This window comes from Ictidomys tridecemlineatus, chromosome 8 (genome assembly GCF_052094955.1).
Source record: "Ictidomys tridecemlineatus isolate mIctTri1 chromosome 8, mIctTri1.hap1, whole genome shotgun sequence".
Lineage (NCBI taxonomy): Eukaryota > Metazoa > Chordata > Mammalia > Rodentia > Sciuridae > Ictidomys > Ictidomys tridecemlineatus.
Window position 1 is genome coordinate 40623877 of NC_135484.1, and position 23171 is coordinate 40647047.

A 23171-nucleotide genomic window follows, 5' to 3' on the forward strand; every position below is an offset into this window, starting at 1 on the left:
TTTGACATTTTTTAAATTATCAAAATCTGTAATAACAAATATGCTACTCCCACAAACAAACAAAAACATATTTTGGGTCTCCTGTTTTACCTAGAGCTTAATTAGGTAACTGAGTACTCCAGACCTGAGTCTTGTTTCCACCAGATAGATCATTTGGATCTTGATGCAAGGTGTTATAGGGTGATTCATGCTCCATAAAAATTCATATGTTGAAATCTTCACCCTGATGCTTCAAAATTCTCCAGACGTCCCCAAAGCCCAACTATTATGCATATTAGAACAAGTTTAACCATACTTGGAGATGAGGTCCTTTACGGTCATATCCACCCTTCCTACTTCATTTTTATTTTTCTTGTTTTCATTTTATTTGTTCACTCTATAATTCTATGCCATCTTAATCTAAAAAATGAAAATTATTTTTCTCCAATTTATTTATATCAGTAGGACATGTGGATGGATTGAATCCAATATGACTGGAAGAGCATACAATACAGACAACACACAGAGCAAGGGGTGACTATGTGAGAACATAAGGAAAAGACAGCTAGTTGGAAGCCAACAAAACGTGCCTTAGAGGAAACCAGACTTGCCAACACCTTGATCTTGGATTTTAATCTCCAGAATTGTGAGAACAGATTTGTGTTGTTTAATCCACCTAGTAACTCTAGCACACTAATATAGTAGGTGAACAATGTAGCAACCTATTTGGCTTCCCTGCCTTGGGTTATCTGTCAGTGCTGTCCTCAGTAGAGAAGTTCGCCATACACAGCGAACACCGGATCTGCCAGTGTTCACTCCCATCTGGTCTGTAGCCAGTTTTAGCCCTGGTTCTTCCTGTTCTCTCTCTCCCTTGCACACTGTTATTACTAGAAACTTCTGTAGTTAAGACTGCTCATGTATTCTCTGCAGGAGGTTCATGATTTCAAACTACACCAAATTCTCCAGACGTCCCCAAAGCCCAACTATTATGCATATTAGAACAAGTTTAACCAAAATATTTTATTATGACAGTTGATTTATAATGACTGGATAAATTAATACACATTTTAAATTATTATTAATATTTGTATTTAATAACAAAAAATTAGTGATTAGATATTAAAGTATTATTCTTGCCCTAGGTGAGCCAAGAATTATTTACCTTTATTAAAATTAGAATTATCTGTGTGATATTTGTCATTAATTTATTTTTATTTTTTTTTTTGGAGTAAATACATTTATTGATACCCATTTTATATATAGTTCAATGAAATAATCTATAAATATAAAAGCATTTTCTTTTGGATATCACCATGGTCCATGTAAATACTCAACAGTCAAAATCACCTGAAGGAAGCACTCCAAGTCACACTGTTAGGTTTACAGACCTGAATATATATATTCCATTAAACAGTGGCACTTAAGTACTCAAGTGGTCCAGTGGCTTTGGGACATATGACTACCAGGCATGTGGAGTAAAAATAATGTGTAAATTTAAATCAACAGAAAGGGTATCAAACACTGACAAAAAGAAACAATTACAAATTAATATCCCAGGTGAAGTAAGTACCACAGTTGACACTTGGTGTCAGAATACTGGAGACAAGGTATGTTAAACAACACATGTGGCACGGCATGCTCTCTCCAACACCCAGTGGAGTTCACCAGTGCTTTAGAGTCATTCGTGGTCAACAAACATCAATTCTTAAAGAATCTAGATAGCTTAGAATAAAAGGTATGGGGAGGCTGACATCAAGATTAAAGAAAAGTGGACTAAATATTTCAGTGACATAATCCCCCTAGAAGGGGATTGTGGAGAAAAAATTAAACTCCTTTGTTACATTTAGCATGATCATTTATCAAACGCAGGAGGAAAAAACTCATACATCTGGTATTCAAAACACAGATGTAAAAATTTTCTTCCACTTCAAAGTTTTTTCCTCAATACTTCCAAGGGAATGGGTGCAGCCACTGTTGAGCCTTGCTCTCCACCTGATGCAGCACAAAATTTTCTCTCATTTCTTCAATAACAATCACAGGAATGTCTTTTGCTGCGATCAGACGATGCATCCTCTGAGTTAGCAAGTGAGTGCATTTCAAAGGTCTTAGAGGTGCAATGTCCAAAACTGAGATCGGAGAGGCAGTGTTAGAACTTAAGCAAAGCAGGGTTTAGAGACTACTCAAACAAAAACCTAAAGGAAGCATATAAAAATTCAGTTTTTTCTATTATTTTCAGCTGGAATTGATGGCAACATTCCCTGATATGATGAATAAATGGTGTGATCTCCAGGTCCAAAATATCCCAACTATCTAAATAGGACCCAAAAGAGGAGAAAGACACACTTGAGTTCTGTGGTGTCTAGAATTCCTTTTTTTTTTTTTTTTTTGCCATTTTTAAAAAAAGAAATAGTAGCTTCAGTTGTATACCACTGGTTGAAGGGGTTTTCATCCAAATGAGAAACTCTACCCCTCGTCTCTAGTGGAACAGGCACCAGATTCCCACAAGCAGCAGCTCCCATGTCCTGCAGCACGTGGCATCTGACCCTCCAGTGAAGAGTAAGCTGGCATCGAGCCCTGATGCTGTAATTCAGACTAGATGGCATTTCATGGCGTGCCATTGTGTGCCAATGCTTTCAGGCTAGGGGCACTGGTCTGGTGACTACAGCTCCTATGAGAAGTCACACCCACCTCAAAAACCTCATGAATAGCTTTTCGGAAACAGTGGAAGTTGTAGTCTATTAAACCTTTTCATTCAAAGCTCTCTTCCCTAAGAATGCAGACTGGTGCCAAAAATTTAGTCACCTCCTTTAAATAAAGGACAGTTGTATTATTCAGCTTGATAATTGCCATAGATTCTTTGTCATAAGCACTTCCACTTCCATCTTCCTTTAACCCATATATACAAGACACATCAATTACAACATCAATCATCTCACAGCAAAGTTCATAAGACTGCATATCCAGGGGGGAACTGTCTGTTGCAATGTAGATTTTGCTGACAACATCAAAGAGAAAAGCTTTTTCAATACCTGAATTTGATATAAAGGTATTTAATAGGTTTTCCAAGGTTGGCAGTTGTGGAATGAGTTTCTGCACCACCTTACTAAAGGCTTCAAATATTGAGTGGTCATAGATACTAGTCAAATAAAAGCTAAGATGGAGTTTTTCTAGCCCAGCATCTGCAAGGTCATCATTGGCCCTCTGATGAATGTCCCTCTGTGTTTCTATTTTGTGATCATCAGACAGACCATCAACTTTGTGAATAAAAACCTCAAAATTCATGTCTGGGTTAACTTTGTAGGCTTTAGAAACAGTAATGTGAAGTCTTGTTAAAGCCTCCATGTAGTCATCCTGTGCATCAATGACATATATCAATGCTCCTGTTCCCCTGAAGATCATCTCGTAGTCAAAGGTTGGGTCAAAAAAGTCCATCTGCCCAGGAAAATCCCAAATCTGGAAATTCACAATGGAGCTATTGGAAATGTCGTCTTTATAAATCTTGTTGGTACTTTCCAAAAAGAGGGTCTCATTGGGTGACATCTTATGGAACACCACCTTCTGGATGGAGGACTTGCCGCAGCGCCGCAGCCCCATGAGCAGAATCCTCCGCTTGGAGCTGTCAGCGTCCCCCCCCCAGGGCCACAGCCGCCGCCGGCCCCGCCCCAACCCCGCCGCCCGCCGCTGCCGCCTCCTCTTCTTCCTCCTCCACGCCGCAGCCTTTGGGAACGAATCCGCTGCGCCTTAACTACCGGCGAGGGGCGTCTCCTCCGCCCCGTACTGCAGGGACGTGGTGCTGGACCACCGCCGCCCGCGCCCAGACAGGCCAGGCCGCCGCCCTGTCATTAATCTAAAAAGAGTTTAATGAATATGCAATAAAAATTCCTTGATAACCTAAGGAAAAAAATTTACCTGGATGTTTTAGAGGTGAAACCAATTTTTCCTCTTTGCTAGCTTCCTGCTTTTGAATTAAATAAATAATTCTATGACTTTATGTTATTTACTTTAAACTGAAACTGTACATCAGAAGATGTCACTCCTATGCTCACTCTGCAAAATGTCCTCATTTGACTCCAAGAAACAACTTTGAATGCCCATAAGAGCCTACCTGATTTGTCTCCCCATGACCTGTACCCTCACCCCTCCAGCTTCTCTCTTACTACTCTCATTTCTGTCCAGATAGAGTGGACTCTTTATTGTTCTTAAACATGTCAGGAGCATATTTCCCTAGATATTTTTTAATGACAGCTTCCTCCGTCTGGAATACTATTTGCCTATATTTCCTAGAGATAAAAATCCCCTTAGTCTTCGCTCAAATATAATATTTTCCATAAGGCCTATCTTGATCAACCTATTCAATACTACAACTATCTCAATGTTCCATCCCACACACTCGTAATTTCTTTCAAGGATAGGGATCTTCGTTTTTTCACAGATGTAAATCCCAAATTCTAGAAGTGTGCTTGGAACAGTATAAGTGCTTAATAAACATTTGTTGGAAAATGATAAACAAAAAGAACAGATTTTTATGTAATACATTATTTGTAAACATTATTTGTAAACTCACATTAATTGTATAAATGGAGGGTTTCACTGTGATGTTTTCATAAACTCATATACATGTTTTGATCATATCCATCCTTCCTACTTCATTTTTATTTTTCTTGTTTTCATTTTATTTGTTCACTCTATAATTATATGCCATCTTAATCTAAAAAATGAAAATTATTTTTCTCCAATTTATTTATATCAGTAGAAGGTGTAATAGGCAAAACAGTACATACTTGAAGTTTGGTAAACATAGATTTAAATATTAACTTTATCACTATTAGCAAAAATGTACTCTATGAACCTCAATCATTTACAAAACCCTCTAAGATTGTTGTAAAATTCTAAATAAATTTATTTTCAAATTTATTGTGAGTAAATGTATAGGAAATTGTAGATATCAAATAAATGTTCCCTGATACTACTGAATAATGTTGAAATAGTAAAATACTGTGTTTATTTGAGCATGTTTGCTCAGATGTCTCCTGAGCTTATTTATAATGTTCACTTTCCATTAGCTAATGGGTAATTACATCTCATGCTATTCACTTTTTCATTTTTAAGATATGAACCACATTCTTTCACTGTCCATTAGCTGACCTCAATTTTATTGGTTCCATGGACACATCAAATGAGTATCCAGTATTTGATGGTCCCTTCCAAGAAAAATATGAGCTAGTGAAGGCACAACATGAAGACATACAAAATTATTGGAGAGATATTAAATATTATCTAGGTAAAATTGAATTTGAGTACAGTGAAATGAAAGATCAGAGTGGATTGGAGAGATTAGAAAACTCTTCATGGAAAGAAAAGAGTATTTGAATGAATACCAAATAACCAACAATGGCATCAACAAGAAGAAGCATCTTTATAGTATTTAATATGCTCTAGGAACAGTTACAAATTCTCTGTCTTTATTAACTTGCTTAATTTCATTATACCCCTATGAATTAGTACAATTTTAATTTTTTTATAAATGATAAAAGAAGCAGAGTGAAGATTGGTAATTGCAGTTTTCAATCTTCCTCTTCAAGTCTACAGAAGGGTAAAAGAGGTTTACCAAGAGACAGAGTCTGTTATGAATATTGTAGGGAAGGAATCTATTGTAGGGAAGGAATCTTTATCCTCTGACAAGGTACACAATTTCCAGATACTCTTTCATATTTATCTCTCGCTTCAGCACAATTATTTCTTCCTGCCTCAGTGTTATTCATCTTGACCTCTGCGTTTATATTTACTGATCTTTTACCATTCTCCAAGATCCGTCACAAAGCTTATTTCCTTATAAACATTTTTCATGACATATCCCAAGAAAAGTTATTGTATTTTTTTATGGTACTCATAATACATTTTTATGGATACTTATTTTTATTTCTTTCTTATATTATGAGCGATAGAAAAAATAAATAACGACTTTTTGATTTTGATCTTCCTGATTCATTCCTTTAAGGCTATTCCCCAAACATAGCTGCTGACATTTATCCTTTGGCCTGTGCCTCTGGCTCCCTCTAGTGTTCATTATTTGTTACTTCTGTGATCTGTAAATACAAGAAGAAAAAGACCACCGCTAAGAGAAATGTCTACTAGAAACCTGAACCTGATTTTCAAAGATCCCAAATGGCATTTAATGTGATTGATTTCCTAGTTTCCACTTTCTCTAGGCCCGTAGTGTCATTTAATATGATTAATTTCTTAATTTCCATTAGAATTTCTCATTATTAGAAAAACTATGTTATTGAATGTATTTTAGACTGTTGCATTTCCTAAGATCAGATTTTCTTCCCTTCCTTAATGTTATTTTTTTAAATAAAAAATAATTAAACTGCCTAAATACTGTTCACTTCAGGTACGACTATACACAATGGCCTGTTATTTATATTTATAATAATCTCATAACATTTTTATAAAGGAAAATGTGATATATACTTACAATGTAATATCATTCTACAATAAAACTGGAATGAAATACTAAAAAAAGATAAAATAGGAACACATAGCAAGTGCTTCTCTTGAAGGTATAATTTTACAAAAAAGTATACAGATGTTAAAGGCATATGATTTCTCCTATTTATTTAAATGATTCACCAGGATATTGGAAGTTCAGAATATTTCTATATTATGGTTGTTATATCATTAAATACATTTAAAAATTATTCTCTTAAATTAAAAACACATGGTCCCTTCTGAGATGTTAGGAAACAAGTACAGCACATTATAATATTTAATGTTTAATTTACATTAATAACTATGTTACAGAAATCAATAAAATGTCTGAAATTCTGTTTTTATAGGCATGGATCCATTGAGTATTAAAAACAGGCAAAATAAATTTCAAAGATGCCTTAGAAATGACAAGACCAGTCCTCCCCTAGCCTGCCAACATCAAGAAAAAATACTAAGGGAAACAGAGAAACTGGCACAAAATGAAGGCGACTCAAGAAACAAAATTACTATAGGTGGTGTGATATTCTGACTTGGATCTTAGAATACAATAAGATATATTGAAGTTAGAAAACATAAAATGTGAATGAAGCTGTAGTTTATTTAATAGTAGTGAACAAATGTTGGTCTTTTGGTATTAACAAATATATCTTGGCACCGTAAAAAATAACATAAGGGGAAACAGGATGGAGAATATTTAGGAACACTTCGTGTTATCTTTGGAACTTTAACAAATAAAATTTTATTCCAAAAAAAATTTATATTAAAAATTTCAAGTTTAATTAAATTGATCAATTTAATTAAAGAGATTTATGGTAAATTAATTTTTTAAATTTAATAGCACTCATGTTTAATGCTTTAATTCAATTTTACTTTATGTAGATTTTAAAATTAGTTTTATAGCACAGCTTAAAAACTCATGGGATGGGGCTAGGGATGTAGCTCAGTAGTAGAATGCTTCCCCAGCAGGCATGATGTGTGAAGACCTGGGTGAAGCTGGGAGCACCAAAAAGAAAAAATGTGGGATAAATGTAAATTTGGCATCTCTAGGTTTTGGAATTGACTCTTTTCAATATTTTTTAAAAAGTATTTTTTTTTTTTGGTAATCAAAGCAACACATATCTTTTGTTAGAACAAAAAATAATAAGAAAGGTGACTAATGAAAATTAAGAGCCCTGTAACTGCTTTCCCCATCTTCACCATATCACTCATCAAAAGGCATTGATATATATATATATAATTTGTATGTGGCACTCATAATGCACCAGACCACATTATAAGGGACTTACATATATTGACTTATTTAATGTTCCTAATAAACATGAAGAGGCCACACAAAATGAACATGTACTGCTATTATTCTCATTTTATAGATGAAGTAAATGATGCACAGTGGTTTATCTTAGCTGTCACACAACCAGCATACCACTAAGGTATCTTCAAAATATTCTTATCTTTTGTATTCCTAGATTTACCAATTGTGAAGGCTCTTTATTGGCTTCTTGCAATGATAGATGAAGATTTAGCTCATTTTTACCAAGCTCTCCTATATCCTGATCTTGCAATTTGTTTTAATAAGAAAATCTTTCTTCTATAGAATCACTTTAGTTCCTGCCATTTTAAGTTTTATGCTACCTCAACCTCTCGTTTTTCCAACTGTGGAGAGTGCCTTTTCTCTTTCCACTCTGTGCTACAGGAGCAGCCTCCCTGCTTATCTGGTCAGTTCTACTTTCCCTTCTTTCCTTTCTACCTCCAGACAACAAAGCCATATCCCCAGTCCTCTTGACCTTTCACTTTTAATGAGGTTTACATCACTGCATTCTACTCTATAGCCACAAGACTTTCATACTTTCTCTGTAAGTTGATTCTAAAGTACAAAATTCAACAGAGTGTTAACACTATTATGATCCTGTAGGTATTGTTGAAATATAATGTTAGGAATGCATTATATTTGTATTTTCTTTCTTTTATATCTGTTTTTTTTTCTTGTAGTTTCTAATTTTTTTCTCTTGCATCATCTATCTTTTTTGGATTTTAAATTTTATTAGAACTTTCTGTCATGAGTCCCTGGTATTGTAGGTCTTTTTGCCACCTAGTTGCTGCTTGGAGCTCTCCAACTTCCTGATCCACCCTGCTGTCATCCTGGGACTCACTATTGCTCTTCTGAAGAGGATTCATTGTTTTTTTGAACTTTCCTCTTTCTTAGTGTATTCCCTCCTTTTGATGAATATGTTACATCAATTCTAAAGAAATTTCATCAGAAAGCACTATAATAACTGAACTTACTCATTACTTACATGTCAGAAGATATTGATTTTTTCCAGCTCTCATATTTGGTGAATGACTTTGCTGACTAGAGATTTCTGGGTGAAAAATTATTTTCCCTCAAAATTTTGAAAACATCCTTTCATGATTTTCCCTGATCTAGTACTGCTGGTAATTCTGATGATAGTCTGTGTTTTTTTTTTTTGTTTGTTTTTTTTTTTTAGGGAATTTGTTTTTATCTCCACACTTGTCAACTTATTTATAAATTATATTTGTATGTTTTATAATTATAGTTTTGAAGTTTTATAATGATATATCTCAGCCTATGTCTTTTTTTTAGCTATTGAATCAGATACATCATGGATGCTTTAAATTTGTTGTTGTTGTTGTACCGTGGTTTCAACTCATGGGCACTCGACCACCGAGTCACATCTTCAGCCCTATTTTGTATTTTATTTAGAGACAGTGTCTCACTGATTTGCTTGGCACCTCGATTTTGCTGAGGCTGGCTTTGAACTTGTGATCCTCCTGTGTCAGCCTCCTGAGCTGCTGGGATTACAGAGATGTGCCACTGTGTCGGCATGGATGTTTTCAATTTGATGACTTCCATGTAAGAAGCATTTTAGCTGTAGGAGATTCCTTCCATTTTTATTTATTATTATCACCTTTTCCTATTTATTCTGTGCTCTCTAAAGTTGGACATCTGCAAGTAAACCATGTCTCATTTTCTCTTATATTTTCTATTGCATATTTAATTTTATTATTCTGAAGATTTTTTAATATTAATATTTTAATTTGCAAGAACATAATGATTTTTTGTGGGGGTACTGGGGCTTAAACCCAGGGATGCTTCACATCTGAGCTACATCCCGAGCCCTTTTTATTTTGAGACAAGGCTTGCTGAGTTGCTGAGTGAGGCTGACCTTCAACCTGTGATCTTCCTGCCTCAACCCTCTGAGTCACTGTGATGACAGGCCTGTGCCACTAAGCCTGGCTTTCTTATTTCTAAGAACATCTGGTACTTGTATTTTTTGTTTGTTTTGTAGATAAGAAAGATATCTTCCCAAATATCTTTGATGGTACCATCAGAAAGGTACCACCTATCTGTCCATCCGTCCGTCCTTCCTTCCTTCTTCCTTTTCTTCTTTTTCTGTGTTGATGAATTATCTCTTTTTTCTGGAGTCACTTTTGCTTATTTTGAGCTTTCTCATATTGCATTTTTTCTTTCCACATTTTTGGTGGTTCTTGCTGTCCGTTTGCACTATGAAAGCAGTAACAGAAAAGCCAGGTGAGTTTCTGTCAGGTGCTGTTATTGCACTAGCAAGCTTTGTTCTAAGATATGTGGGTGGGAGCTAAATATTATAGTTTTAGACTCCTGAATGTCAAAGTTCCAACTCCCACACAAGCTGCCCTGCTTCTTCCAAAGAACCATGTTAGATTTTATAGAGAAGAATGGCAGGTTTTACTCCTTCCTTCTTCCTTCTTTTCTCTTCTCTATCTCTCTCTCTAGTTGTGATGGGGTAAATCTTAGGCAGCAGCTGAACCATCTAAGAAAGCCTATGGGTCAAAGAGATGGGTTTGGGGGAAGGTGACATGCTTTGTTTGAAGTCTTTCAATTAATCTCTCCATTTTTAGCCTATGCCTTAGTTCTGTTCTCCAAGTTGATCAACCCTTCAAAGTTCTCAGTTCCCCGATTCTGTGGGGGCAGAACATCTTGCTACTTCTGCCTTTTCTATGTGAGCACTTGATAGCACTTTCCATTGCCTTATTTATCAGGCACCGGTTTATCGTTTTTCATTCTTCCCAGTATTTCTTGAAATTACTTCTCAAATGCCCTCTTTTCCCCTCTTTTTCTCATTGCTGGCCTAATCTATTTTGTGCGTGTGTGTGTGTGTGTGTGTGTGTGTGTGTGTGATTGTGTGTATACCTTTACTACCAGTTTTGTTGGTTTGTGGCAGAGAGAGAAGATAACTTGGTCCTTTATCTTTTTCCTCCCGTTAGAATGAAGAACAAAATTACCATTCTTGTTCATGGCTGCTGTGTGGTGAACTGGACACAGACAATGGTGTGGAAGGGAGATGAATTTGGTAGTTAAGGCAATTGCTCACGTGTGGAGTGTTAATAATTTGCACTAGAATTGCAGAAGTGGAGATGGACTGGAGTGAACAGATTGGGGGTGACTTTACAGTGAAATTGGCGATCTGGATGATGCATTAAATAAGGAAGTAGAGAGTTTTCCAAGGATGACTTCAATAATGCCACAGAATAAAGAGGTGCACTTGAAGTTTGGGAGAAACAACATAATACCTTTGAGCATGTTGAGTTGAAATGCCTTTCAGACATACACATATAAATTATAAGTTGTCTTTTAGATATTCAGAGGTGAGATCTTTGTTACAGATATTAATTTGGAGTCATTGGAATATAACTGAAATTTTAAATGAGATTTATTAGGGAGAGGGCAAATACTGAGAACAAATGAAGGCATAGATTTAGCCCTGATTAGGTGTTTTTGATATAGCATAACATGGTACTTGTGATTAAAAATGTGTTCATAATAAATATTGTTAGAAAATAATAACACCACAAGTACAGAGTTTCGTATTAAAAATGTTTACTCATAGGAGGTGATTCAACCATTAAAGCAACTCACTTTGTTACAGGGATGCTATGAGGCCTAGAAAGATAATTTCTAAAAATATTTGGTGAAAAATTCAGATCTTCTGTTTTTTATTTTTATTATTTTTTTAAATAAAATGTTCAGGTTTGGAAGTTTTTCTAATCTATGCTTCAGTTTCCTTGTTTAGATAGGAAAAAAAAAGGAAAGACAGTTTTTTTCTTGTATAAACTATTTATTGACAGCACAAATGATATATTTAATTAATAACAATAGATTTGAATGTTAGAGGAAAATCTAGTTGTGCTGTCTCCAATTTATTAAAGGAAAGTAGAGTTTAAAATATATTTGAGTGATAAGTTTAAGTAATTGCAAATATTTGTGCTAGATTCTAATTGATATCTGACTTCATGTATATAATATTGGAAGTCATTTTCCATCAGTACTACATGAAAATTATTTTAGGTAGATGAAATTGTCTCTATTTTACAAATCTCATAATGAACATTAGATTTGTTTCTATAACCCACACAAACGGTTATGTTCAGTGCAAATCTTACATATTTCCTGTAGGTGGTAGACAAGGCACAGTTATGCTAGAAAATCAGTAGAACATTCTTAAGACCTTTCTATATTTTATTCTGTATCTGAATAAAACCAAATCCTTTCTATCTATCCACTATAATTTAATAATTGAGATGATATTGCATCATATGTTTGAGATATTGAAATGTATACAATATTTTTTTGAAAATTGCTAGTATACTCTTTTTTCTTGGTATTATAAAACTAATTCTTCATTTTTAATAAGGAAAAACTTGATATTCATAAGATCCATTCTTTCAATTATTTCAAATGAATGGTGAATATCTAAATATCAAGACCACCATAACAAAACAGCTATCAGTGCAAAATGGAAGATGTATATGAGTGCAAGTACTTCGGTTGAGTTCTTCAAAGGTCTACTACTTCCATATACATTAAACAATCCTTGTCTTTTCCCCAACCCTGATCATAAGTGCAGGAAGTCTGAATGATCAGCATATGCATTTAGGGTTATCTTCCCTTTACTATAAACACTGTTGAGGATGTTTGCTGCAAAGGAGAAAAACCACCACAAGAGTGCAGGGCAGCTTCTTGTAGGAAATGATACAGCAGTGGATTAATGAGCGTTCCACTAGATGTTTGGACAGAGTTCATTTTTAAGTATCAATATGATAATTTTAACATTTTAAAAAACTTATCCTGCTTTTTTATAGCTATGTTGCATTAGTATTATCATTATGAACATTTCTTAGGAACCTACTACTAGAAGGTATAAAATCACAGAACTCTTTTCTAAATCCCAAATATATAGTGTTGAACAGTAAGTCTAATACCTCTAGTGTTCAGAGTTCTGTTGACCTCTCACACAGGAAATTGTCAAACAGGTCTTGAAAAATTATGATGGGCAATGGCTCAGAGGAGGAATTCCTTTTCCTTTCGTTTATTTTCCCTTTTTGGTTTCTTCCTCCTCATTTTCCTGACCAATATTAAATTACTAAATAAATATACACCAATACAAAGTAAAGATAAATGTTACAGAAAACATAAAATTTTTTATTAAATTAATAAAAAATAAAAATTTCTACTCCTTGTTCCCAATTCTCCCTGTCACATTTCCTAGAAGGAAACATTATTAATAATTAGGTGCATATATTCCTGCTATTTTAATTACATAAATGTTTACATATTGAAAATGAGATATAATCATACATCTATTCTACAACTGTTCTTTTTATTCTTACATATTTACAAGAAGAATTATTAAGAGGTTTACAAGAAGAATTATTAAGATTATGCTAACATGTATTAACACTTCTAACCTTTATATAATACCCCTACCATCTTCAAGTATTATCAATATTCAGCTTCTATTCTAGTAAGAGCTTCACTCTAATACTGCATTTGTTGTAAACACAGAAGAAGGAGTTCCCTATGCTTTTCTAAAGTGTTTTTATTTTGAAATAATCATATCTTTATAGGAAATGGCAAAGATATGTACAGGGAGGTCCCGTGCACCCTTCATCCATTCTCTCCCATATATGGTACAGTATTAGAACCAGAAAATTGACATTGATAAAATTCACAAAGTTTGAGTTTATTCAGATTTTACGAACTATATATGTACTTTTTTTTTTTTTTATTTTGGTGGTGCTGGGGTTTGAACCCATGCCCTTGTGCATACTAGGGAAGCACTCTACTGACTGAGCTATATCCCCAATCCTTATATGCATTCATTTTTTAATGTCTATGTATATACTTCAATGGAACTTTATCTTATATGTAGGATCCTGTAATTACCACTGCAATCAATATAGGGAATGCCATCATGACCACAAGGCTTCTTTATGCTACCCCTTTTAGCCCCAATTCCTCACTTCTGGCAGTCACGAATTTGTTCTTAATTTCTATAATTTTGTCATTTTATGAATGTTCTATCAGTGGAATTATACAGTATAAAACTTTTTTTGAGGTTGTCTTTTCTTCTATCTTGGTATAATTTTTCTGCAAACTCATTGATTTTGCTGAAGAAATTTGTTCTCTGCCCTTAGTACTATATCATAAATATCTTTCCATATCAGCACATAAAGACCAATTATATATATATATATATATATATATATACATATATATATTTTATACATATTTCCTTTTTAAGCAAAAGTGAAGTATACACCATAAATTGTTTCACTGGTTACTTATTTCTTTCTTTCTTTTTTTTTTTTGTAGTACTGAGTATTGAATCTGGGATCTGGAGCTATGGTGTGCATGATAGGCAAGCACTTTACCACAGAGCTACATTCCCAACCTTGCTTATTTCTTACTTGCCATATTATTATTTCCTAGGTCGTAGTTGTTTAATTGACACATAGGAATCATTAATATTTATTGGTTAAAATAAAATGTTTTGATACATGTGCAGTAGACACATACATTCCTTCATTTATCATTTCTAGTGAAAACACTCAAAATGATTTATTTTAACATTTTAGAAATACACAGTACATTATTGTTATTTATAGTCATCCTTCTTGCCATAGAACTGAACTGGATAGTATTTTTAATAGCACAGTGCTTAGTAAATAACTTTGTATTTTTTGTTTAATTGTTTTAAAATATCTATAGAACAAATCCTTAGTTACGGGTTTGTATTTTTGATAGAGATACTGCTCTCCAAATATTGAAGTAATTTTTGTTGCCAATGAGAATGCTTCTTTTCTTATATTCTTATTAACATTGAATGTTATATCTCTTTTAGCTTTATCTTTGCCTATCAAATTAAAAATTGTTAATTCAAGGTTTTAGTTAATACATATTCAATTATAAATATGTTATAATTAGTAAGTGAAGATGAGCTCATTTTTATATATTTTTGTTCATATTTTACTTAGGAAAATGTAAATATATATTCAGGGAATAATGAGTAAGGTAGTTTGAAACTGAGTGAGTTACAGTGTAGAGATGCAGGGGCCAGATTCTGATCAAAGAATATGTACTTACATCGAAAGACAATGAATTAATTAAAGGGTTTGTATGAAGGTAATAAACAGTTCATCAAATCTATTGTAATTTAGAAACTAGATGAGACCTTAGGCTATGTGTGGTAGTAGTCATATAATGGTAGGCACTATCTCAAACAAGAATTAACAGGAAGTTTGAGTGAACAGACTATGTAAAAATCAGTAAAGTCTAAGGTGATGTGGCCTAAGCTGAGGGTAGTAGTAGATAATATTCTTAACAAAAGCATGAAAACTTAGAGAAACTGATTTGGAGGGTAAAGCTGGATGGAGGTATATGATTCTGTTTTAGACATTATAAATCAAATGAACAACTATTGGTTGAGTGCTGACAATGTGTTGGTACCATGTGCTTGCTTTTATATTGTCATGTTGTTCTAAGTGCTTTAAACTTTCTGACCTTTAGTGTGAGAAAAAGTTGAAAAAATTGGTATTCTTTTTTTGGAGGGCGATAAGAAGAAAGGGGCAAATATGTTGTCACGTACAACATTAAGATTTTAAGGATTCTTATGTCAGGTACACCCAAGTTCTAGTTCTAATTTCATTTCTACTTAGTTTTGTGGACTTGGGTAATGTTTGACCCCTAAATCTCAGTTCCTTTCTATCTACAATGTGAATAATAGCACTAATTATCCCAAAGAATTGTTGCAACAAATGGAAAATTCCATGGAAGAATGTTTAGTATAAGTCCTTGTATTCAAGATGATGATGATGATGATGATGATGATGATGATGATGATGATGATGATGATGATTTGGTACTGGGGATTTAATTCAGGGGCATTTGACTACTGAGCCACATCCCCAGCCCTATTGTGTATTTTATTTAGAGACAGGGTCTTATTGAGTTGCTTAGCCTCTCACTTTTGCTGAGACTGGTTTTGAACTCGAGATCCTGTCCCACCTCAGCCTCCCCAGCCGCTGGGATTACAGGCATGCGCCACCGGTCCAGCTTAATTATTGTTTTTGTTAGTGACTTGTGATTGGGAAAAACTGATTAAACGTTTTCACTTCTCCCCTCTAGTTTCCCCTGAAAAGGATTCTGGGTCTGCTCACTTGGCTTCATTCCTCTACCATCTTACAAAGGGTTCTGACATTTCCAGAGAGCATTTAAAGTTGTTTGTTATGCCAGGTCAGGAGAACAAGTGCAGATATGGAAAGAACGAGGTCAGTGGGCTGGTTCTCAGGGGGAAATCTATGCATGCTAAGGGGGCATCTCTCTGGAAGCTATGATTTATGGAAAGGCTCTGAAGCATCATATACAGACAGAAATGAAGAGTGAGGAAGAACCAGGAGGAAGAGGAAGAGTTTACAAATAAATGACAACAAACTCTGGATCTTAGGGAATAAGAGTTAGAGACATGAAGGGAGGAAGAGAATCATACATAAAGGGATTCTGGGGCTGGGGATGTGGCTCAAGCGGTAGCGCACTCGCCTGGCATGCGTGCGGCCCAGGTTCAATCCTCAGCACTACATACAAACAAAGATGTTGTGTCCGCCGAGAACTAAAAAATAAATATTAAAAATTCTCTCTCTCTCTCTCTCTCTCTCTCTCTCTCTCTCTTTCCTCTCTCACTTACTCTTTAAGAAAAAAAAAACATAAAGGGATTCTGCTATGTTGTGGGCTATGCATTTGGTTCTCCTTTGTATGTTTTTTTTTGTTTTTGTACTGGGAATTGAACCCAGGGGGCACTTAACCATGGAGCCACATCCCCAATTCTTTTTTATATTTTATTTGGAAACAGGATCTTGCTGAGTTGCTTAGGGCCTTGCTAAGTTGCTGAGGATGGCTTTGAACCAACCATCATCTTGCCTCAGTTTCCCAAGATGCTGGGATTACAGGCATGTGCCACTGTGCCTGGTATTTTCATGATACTGAATGAATGTTAAGTAAAGAATTTGTATAGAGCTTGTATTTTACTGTATGTTGTATGCCACTGTTCTTGCTGCTGGTGCAGCCCAGCAGGAGCAATGGGTAATTGGCAAGGCACCCCTGGATCCCCTTTTGTCTGTATACTATTAACTAACAACTCAGTGCCAGCACACAGCATGTACCAAGTAGATATTCAATTTTTTGAAAGAAGAGTGATACCAGGCTGAGCTCTGTTTTCTCTTCTTCTTAGTTCTCTTATTGAAAGCACCATCATTTTTCTGATTCCTCCGCTGTGCTCCCAAATGAAACATTTGACATCATCTACTATCCAGTAATGTTGTAATAATCTATCACCAAATCCTATCCGTGCTTATTTAGTAAACTTTTCTTCACTCCCACTGTGATTACTCTGGTACAAGGGCAACTTTCAGAAGTTATCTTCCGTTAGGCAGGTATCAGGGCTATCTGCTGTGGGGCAACAGCATGTGGTCTACCTTTAAGAACCTTTAAGAGCTGGGGTTTAAAGAGGAGCAGTACATAACATCTCTCAGAATTCCTTGTCTTAATTCTGATTAAATTGAAATAGACAAGGAAGTCCATTCAGGAGGATCTGAATGTTAGTTTTTGTTTTTTTTTTTAAACTGCTGGAGCTATTGGGACACTTGTATGGGTGTGTGTTAACGATATCAAATCCTTTAAATCTTGAACCCATAAACAGGCTAGTTTCCCCACCCACATGCCTGTACTATGGCAGGCCACTTCCCAAAAGGCAGAGTTGTAAAATTTTAGTTGTGTTAAGAATAGAGAATAATGTGTGCTCCTTAGGTGGATTGTTCCCAAGAAAGGAAGAAGGGTACAGGAGGAATCTCAACTCAGCTTGTCCAGTGCTTGCTCCCAAATTTATCAATATAATAATGGGCTGAGTTTCCCTCTACTTCTGTATCATGGCCTGAATATTTATATCCCCCTAAAATTCATGTGAAATCCCAGGTGATGGTGTTAGGAGGTAGGGTCTTGGGAGCCGATTGCCTCACGAGCAGCAAACTCACGAGTGAGGTTAGTGTCCTTTTAAAACAGGCCTCAGAGGGCCTCTTGCCTTTCTGCCATGTGAGGTCAAGGGAAGCACAACTATAAGGAAGAAGCCCCCATCTTACACTGAGCCTCCTGGTGCCTCCATCTTGGACTTCCCGGGCTCCAGAAGTATAAGAAACACGTTTCTGATGCTTACTGGTTCCCCAGTTTATGACATTGTACTATGGCAGACTGAAGGGACCAAAACACTCTACCGTAGTCTTAGTATATAGAATGTTTTAATTGCTTTTAACCTTTTGGGTTTAATCATTTAGCTTATGCTCACTGGGAAGTGTGGCTTTTCCTTTTGGGAGAGAAAATGAGCTTTTTGAGACAGTTTTCTCTCTTTGTGAGGCCAGTCTCCTCTTATCAATTTTTAAACATTTTGGAACTATCAGTTGACAATGCAGATGTATTCAGAAGGCCCTGAAATAAGTCAGATCAGTTTACTGTCTAAATTAACATTTTGCATCTAAGGATGATGATAGTCCAAAATTCCTTGTCCAAGTTTTGCAATGAGATTCAATGATACATTAAGACTTTTTGGTAGAAAACTATCACACAGAGATATCTCAAATTTGTTTTTTTTATTGGTTGTTCAAAACATTACAAAGCTCTTGACATATCATATTTCATACATTAGATTCAAGTGGGTTATAAACTCCCATTTTTACCCCAAATACAGATTGCAGAATCACATCGGTTACACATCCACATTTTTACATAATGCCATATTAGTAACTGTTGAATATAAGTGCTTTCTAATTATTGAATTTGGGGAGATGCCACAGATTTTAAATCCCAAATCAAATTATACCACTTAAGTAAAATTAAGGTAAAAATCTTCAATTATTCCCCAATTTTTAATTGTCTCTCTGGTATTCAGGTAAGTCAGTTTATTTACTTAATTGTAAAGGGACACAATACTTTTATTTTATTTATTTGTTTTTATGTGGTGCTGAAGATCGAATCCAGTGCCTCGCATGTGCTAGGCAAGTGCTTTACCACTGAGCCAAAACCCCGGTCTATAGTCAATTTTTTTCTGCTAGTATCTGTGATGAGAGTTTTTCACTATAGTATGTATGGTTCTTTCAGTTGTTTTAGTTAAGTCTTAAATCTTGCTTTAATAAATGAAAACACTTAAGAAAGAGTTAGTAGAACAAAATATTATCTAAGCATCAATCCTACATTCATGCAATTTGAAAAACGGGTCGGTTCCTATCTCCTAGAGTAGTTGTCCCAAGAAGTGCCTTCCCAGATCGTTAAATTTAGTGTTCCTAAGGTCTTAATAGTAATTTTAGAGAAGGAAGGTAGATGTAGATTTTTTGGGGGGAGGTTCACACCTCAGATGATTCCCATACATAATTTTAGTTCTTTCAAATCCATGACTAGTGTTATAGTTTGGATCTGAAATGTCCCTTGAAGGTCCGTGTATTAAAGATTTGGTTTCCAGCCTGTGGGAGATGGTAGGATCTTTAAGAAATAAGGCCTAGTGGGAAAAACTTAGGTCACTAGGTATGTGTACTCATACTGAAATTCCAGCCCCTGCCTGTCTCTCTGCTTTCTGACTGCTGTGAGGTAGGCAGTTTCCTTTACCACATGCTTCCACCATGATGTGCTACCTCACCCCAGGCCCCAAAACAAAGGCCAACTAAGTATGAACTGAAAACTCCAAAACTGTGAACCAAAATAAACCTTTCCTCCTTTTTAGTTTGTTATCTTAGGTATTTTGTTATGGTAACAGAAAGCTGACTAATTTAAACAATGAACTTGAAAGACTGCAATATCTTCTAGAAGGAATTCATTTTGGCATTATCTCATGATCAGATTTAGGGATCCAGGTTATTTGTACATTTTTTCCAAGCTCAGAAATTATAATGGTGGTAACTTTGGTCCATGGGGTCTCATTTCAGGTGCTTTATTTTCTTTTTGCATATTTAAACCTTTTAAATTTCTGTTTTCCCCTTTGAGTCTTGTACGTCCAGCATCCTAGACCTTAGTGAGGATGACTGTACCTACAGATACAGAGTTCCAATATCTTGTGAACAGGCATGTTCTCATTTTGTATCTTTTCATTTCTATGTGGTATAAGTTGCATGAGTCCGGAAACCTGCTGAGAGGGAAGTTTTCCACTGTACCTATTTAAGAATTACTGTTAATAGATTTCAAAACTGAAATTACGTTTGATCATTCTGAAAGCTCTGCCCCTTAGGGGCCTGCACGTTGAAACGTTATACTTGTCTTTTTAAAACATTATTTCTTATGCTCAGTTTTCAAATGTTCCAGGTCTTGAGTAACAATATTTTCTTCCATATCTTGTTCTGCACCTGTAGGGTATTTGTCTCTAATTTTATTTCCCTTTCTTGTATTCCACCTTCAGAGAGGCCCTGTTGAATTTTAAACTCCATCATAAAATTGTTTCCTTTCATTCTCTGACACCGTTTCATGTAACTGCATTTTCCCTCAAGATTATTTTTGTTGAATAATCCAGATTTTTCCTCCAGATTTTTGTAGATGCTGATAGTGTTATTATCTAGACTCATCAAAACAGCTACTTCTTATATAAATATTGTTCAAGTTAAACTCTTTGATAATCCCACCCAGGAGATATTCTCCCATCAGACCAACATTTAACACAGATTTGTGCTTTTTCCTGGCTCTGTTTTCATATGCCCCACCTTTGGTGTGTGCTTCCAGGGCACTCTGAAACTCACCTAATAATTCTAGGAATTATTCCTTGTGATGATGCACACTATGTGCCCCCCAAGCTATGCAGATTTTTATTTTCTTTACCAACTTAATGTAGCTATCATAACCCTAAGGAGTTGTTCTCCAATTACTTTTGCAATAAGTTCTATATTTGCAAAAACTCTTCATTAAGAAGCCACCTCTTGGGCTGGGGATGTGGCTCAAGCGGTAGCGCGATCGTCTGGCATGCGTGTGGCCCGGGTTCGATTCTCAGCACCACATACAAACAAAGATGTTGTGTCCACCGAGAACTAAAAAATAAATATTAAAATTCTCTCTCTCTCTTTCTCTCTCTCCCTCTCTCACTCTCTCTTTAAGAAAAAAAAAAAAAAAAGAAGCCACCTCTTTCCCCCCTGCATCCTGGGCAACATTTATTGTTGCTTGTATTCTTGATAATTGCTATTCTGACTGGAGTGAGATGAAATCTTAGTGTAGTTTTAATTTGCATTTTTCTTATTACTAGAGATGTTGAACATTTTTTCATATATTTGTTGACCAATCATATTTCTTCTTCTATGAAGTATCTTAGCCCATTTATTGATTTTTTTTGGTGTTAAGTTTTTGTGAGGTTTTTTTTTTTGCATTCCACTGTCATTTATTTTTAAAAAATCAACAAAAAATAAATAAATAAAATAAAATTCTGGATTAAATGCTGCATTTCATACAAACTGGATAAAGAATTAGAATTGACAACGAGGATCTATGGCTACCCCTAATGCTGTGACACAGGAATAATACTTCACATTTCAAAGCACAAAGCCTTTTCTATGAAATAAAAATCCAAGAGCTTCTTCCTTCTCCTAGCTAAATCATTCGTTTTACCATAAATCAAATCTTTGGAAATAGCCATGAAATACATTATCTGATACGGTGGAAAACATTCCTGAGTAGTATCTTAATGTTCTTAAATGATTTCTCTGACCACCCAACAATGTATTTCTAACAGCTGGTTTCCCTATGAGATCTTCCTACCAAATACAATACCTTCAGTACAGCATATACCCTTTAGCATAAGTTCATTTCATATTCAGATTTCTGTCATTTATCGTTCTTAGACTGCCATTTTTTTTGTCAGAATAATTATAACAGGTTTAAATAGCTTCTCTTTCTGTAATCTAAAACCAACTAGAAATAAAATACACACCAAGATACCAAAATCTTTCATGCTTAAAGGCAAATGTATTCAGTTCCTTCCCATGCAGCACATAAGTTAACTATCTGCTTCTTTTCCAAATCAAGTGTGGGACAACCTTTGAGGACCCATTCATGGCAAATGATCTTGCAATGTATTCTGGTAAGTATTTTATAAGGGAAAGGACATTTTTGCTGACCTACAGATTGACCAGGTGGGGAGTATACTGGGAGGAGAGCTAATGTCTAATGTCTCTTCCATCACCATCAAGCTCACAGCAGGCAGGGCCTGTATTAACTTGTACCAACAGATGCCTACAGAAGCCAATTCAGGTTTGACACAACAGGGAGGAAGGCATGGGAGAACAGGAGAGACTTGATGTCCTATGATGGAGTGTAGAGGCTGCTGATTAGAAAAAAATCAGAACAATGGAAGTGAAGTTGTCCTCCTTAGGATGCCATGCCAAGCAAAAAGCCTCCAAAAAAATCCTCCAGTCAGTAGAACATTCTTTTTCACAAATGACATAACCTCTTCAGCTTTACTCTTGACCTCAGTTGGTGTTTGGTTGCTCTTACGAATCTTTAGCTGTTCTTTGGCTTTTTTCATGTCCTTTTCTACTCGCTGCCAATCAACTTTAATATACCCAGTATGGTTTGCAAGCTGAAGGAGAAAAAATCCGCCTCCCACAGCTGTTGCAGCCAATTTTCCAACCTTCTGGAAGATGAAACCAGTGAACCATCCAGTGACACCTCCAATTAACAGCTGGGTTGCCACGCTATGCTTTTCAGCGGAAGGCCCAGATTCCTGCCCAAACAGTTTGCGCCACCATGGTTGCTTTTTAGCAAATTCTGCAAGGTCCAGCGACTCAAAATTTCCCTCAAAGCTACCTGTAATTCCAGCAATTTGGGAGAGTGAGGTAGGCAGATTGGAAGTTCAAGGACAGCTTCATCAAGTTAGGGAGACCTGTCTTGACTGGACGCAGCCATTTGGGCGAGCACTTCTAGCGAGGCCACTCGCAGAGGATTGGCGCGGCAGGACGAGGAGTACCGCGCTGGTGTGGATAGCAAGCTTCCGGCATGTGGGGCAGATGTTTCCATTCCCAGGGCGGCAGCGGAAGAGCTTGTGAGTTCTTTATATTGAAGCTGTATCTGAGGTGCAGGTCACAAAGATTTTCTCCCAATTCTGTAGGCTGTCTCTTCACGTTCTTGCTTGTTTCTTTTGCTGTGAAGAAGCTTTTTAGTTTTATTCCATCCCATTTATTGATTCCTTTTTTTAAAAAGTTTTTTTTTTTGTAGTTGTAGATGGACAGAATGACTTTATTTTGTTTATTTTATATGGTGCTAAGGATTGAACTCAGGGCCTCACAAATGCTAGGCAAGCCCCCTGCCACTCTACTACCTTGCTGCATCCTCAACCCTTTTTAAAGTTTTTGTTTTG

The 23171-nt window shown here is 35.7% G+C and overlaps 2 pseudogenes; both read right to left on the reverse strand.

The window, feature by feature from the left end:
* Positions 1 to 1798: 1798 nt before the first annotated feature.
* LOC144365752 (ras-related GTP-binding protein C pseudogene) lies at positions 1799 to 3822 on the reverse strand (annotated as a pseudogene).
* Positions 3823 to 21940: 18118 nt separating this feature from the next.
* LOC101970564 (FUN14 domain-containing protein 2 pseudogene) lies at positions 21941 to 22664 on the reverse strand (annotated as a pseudogene).
* Positions 22665 to 23171: the final 507 nt, after the last annotated feature.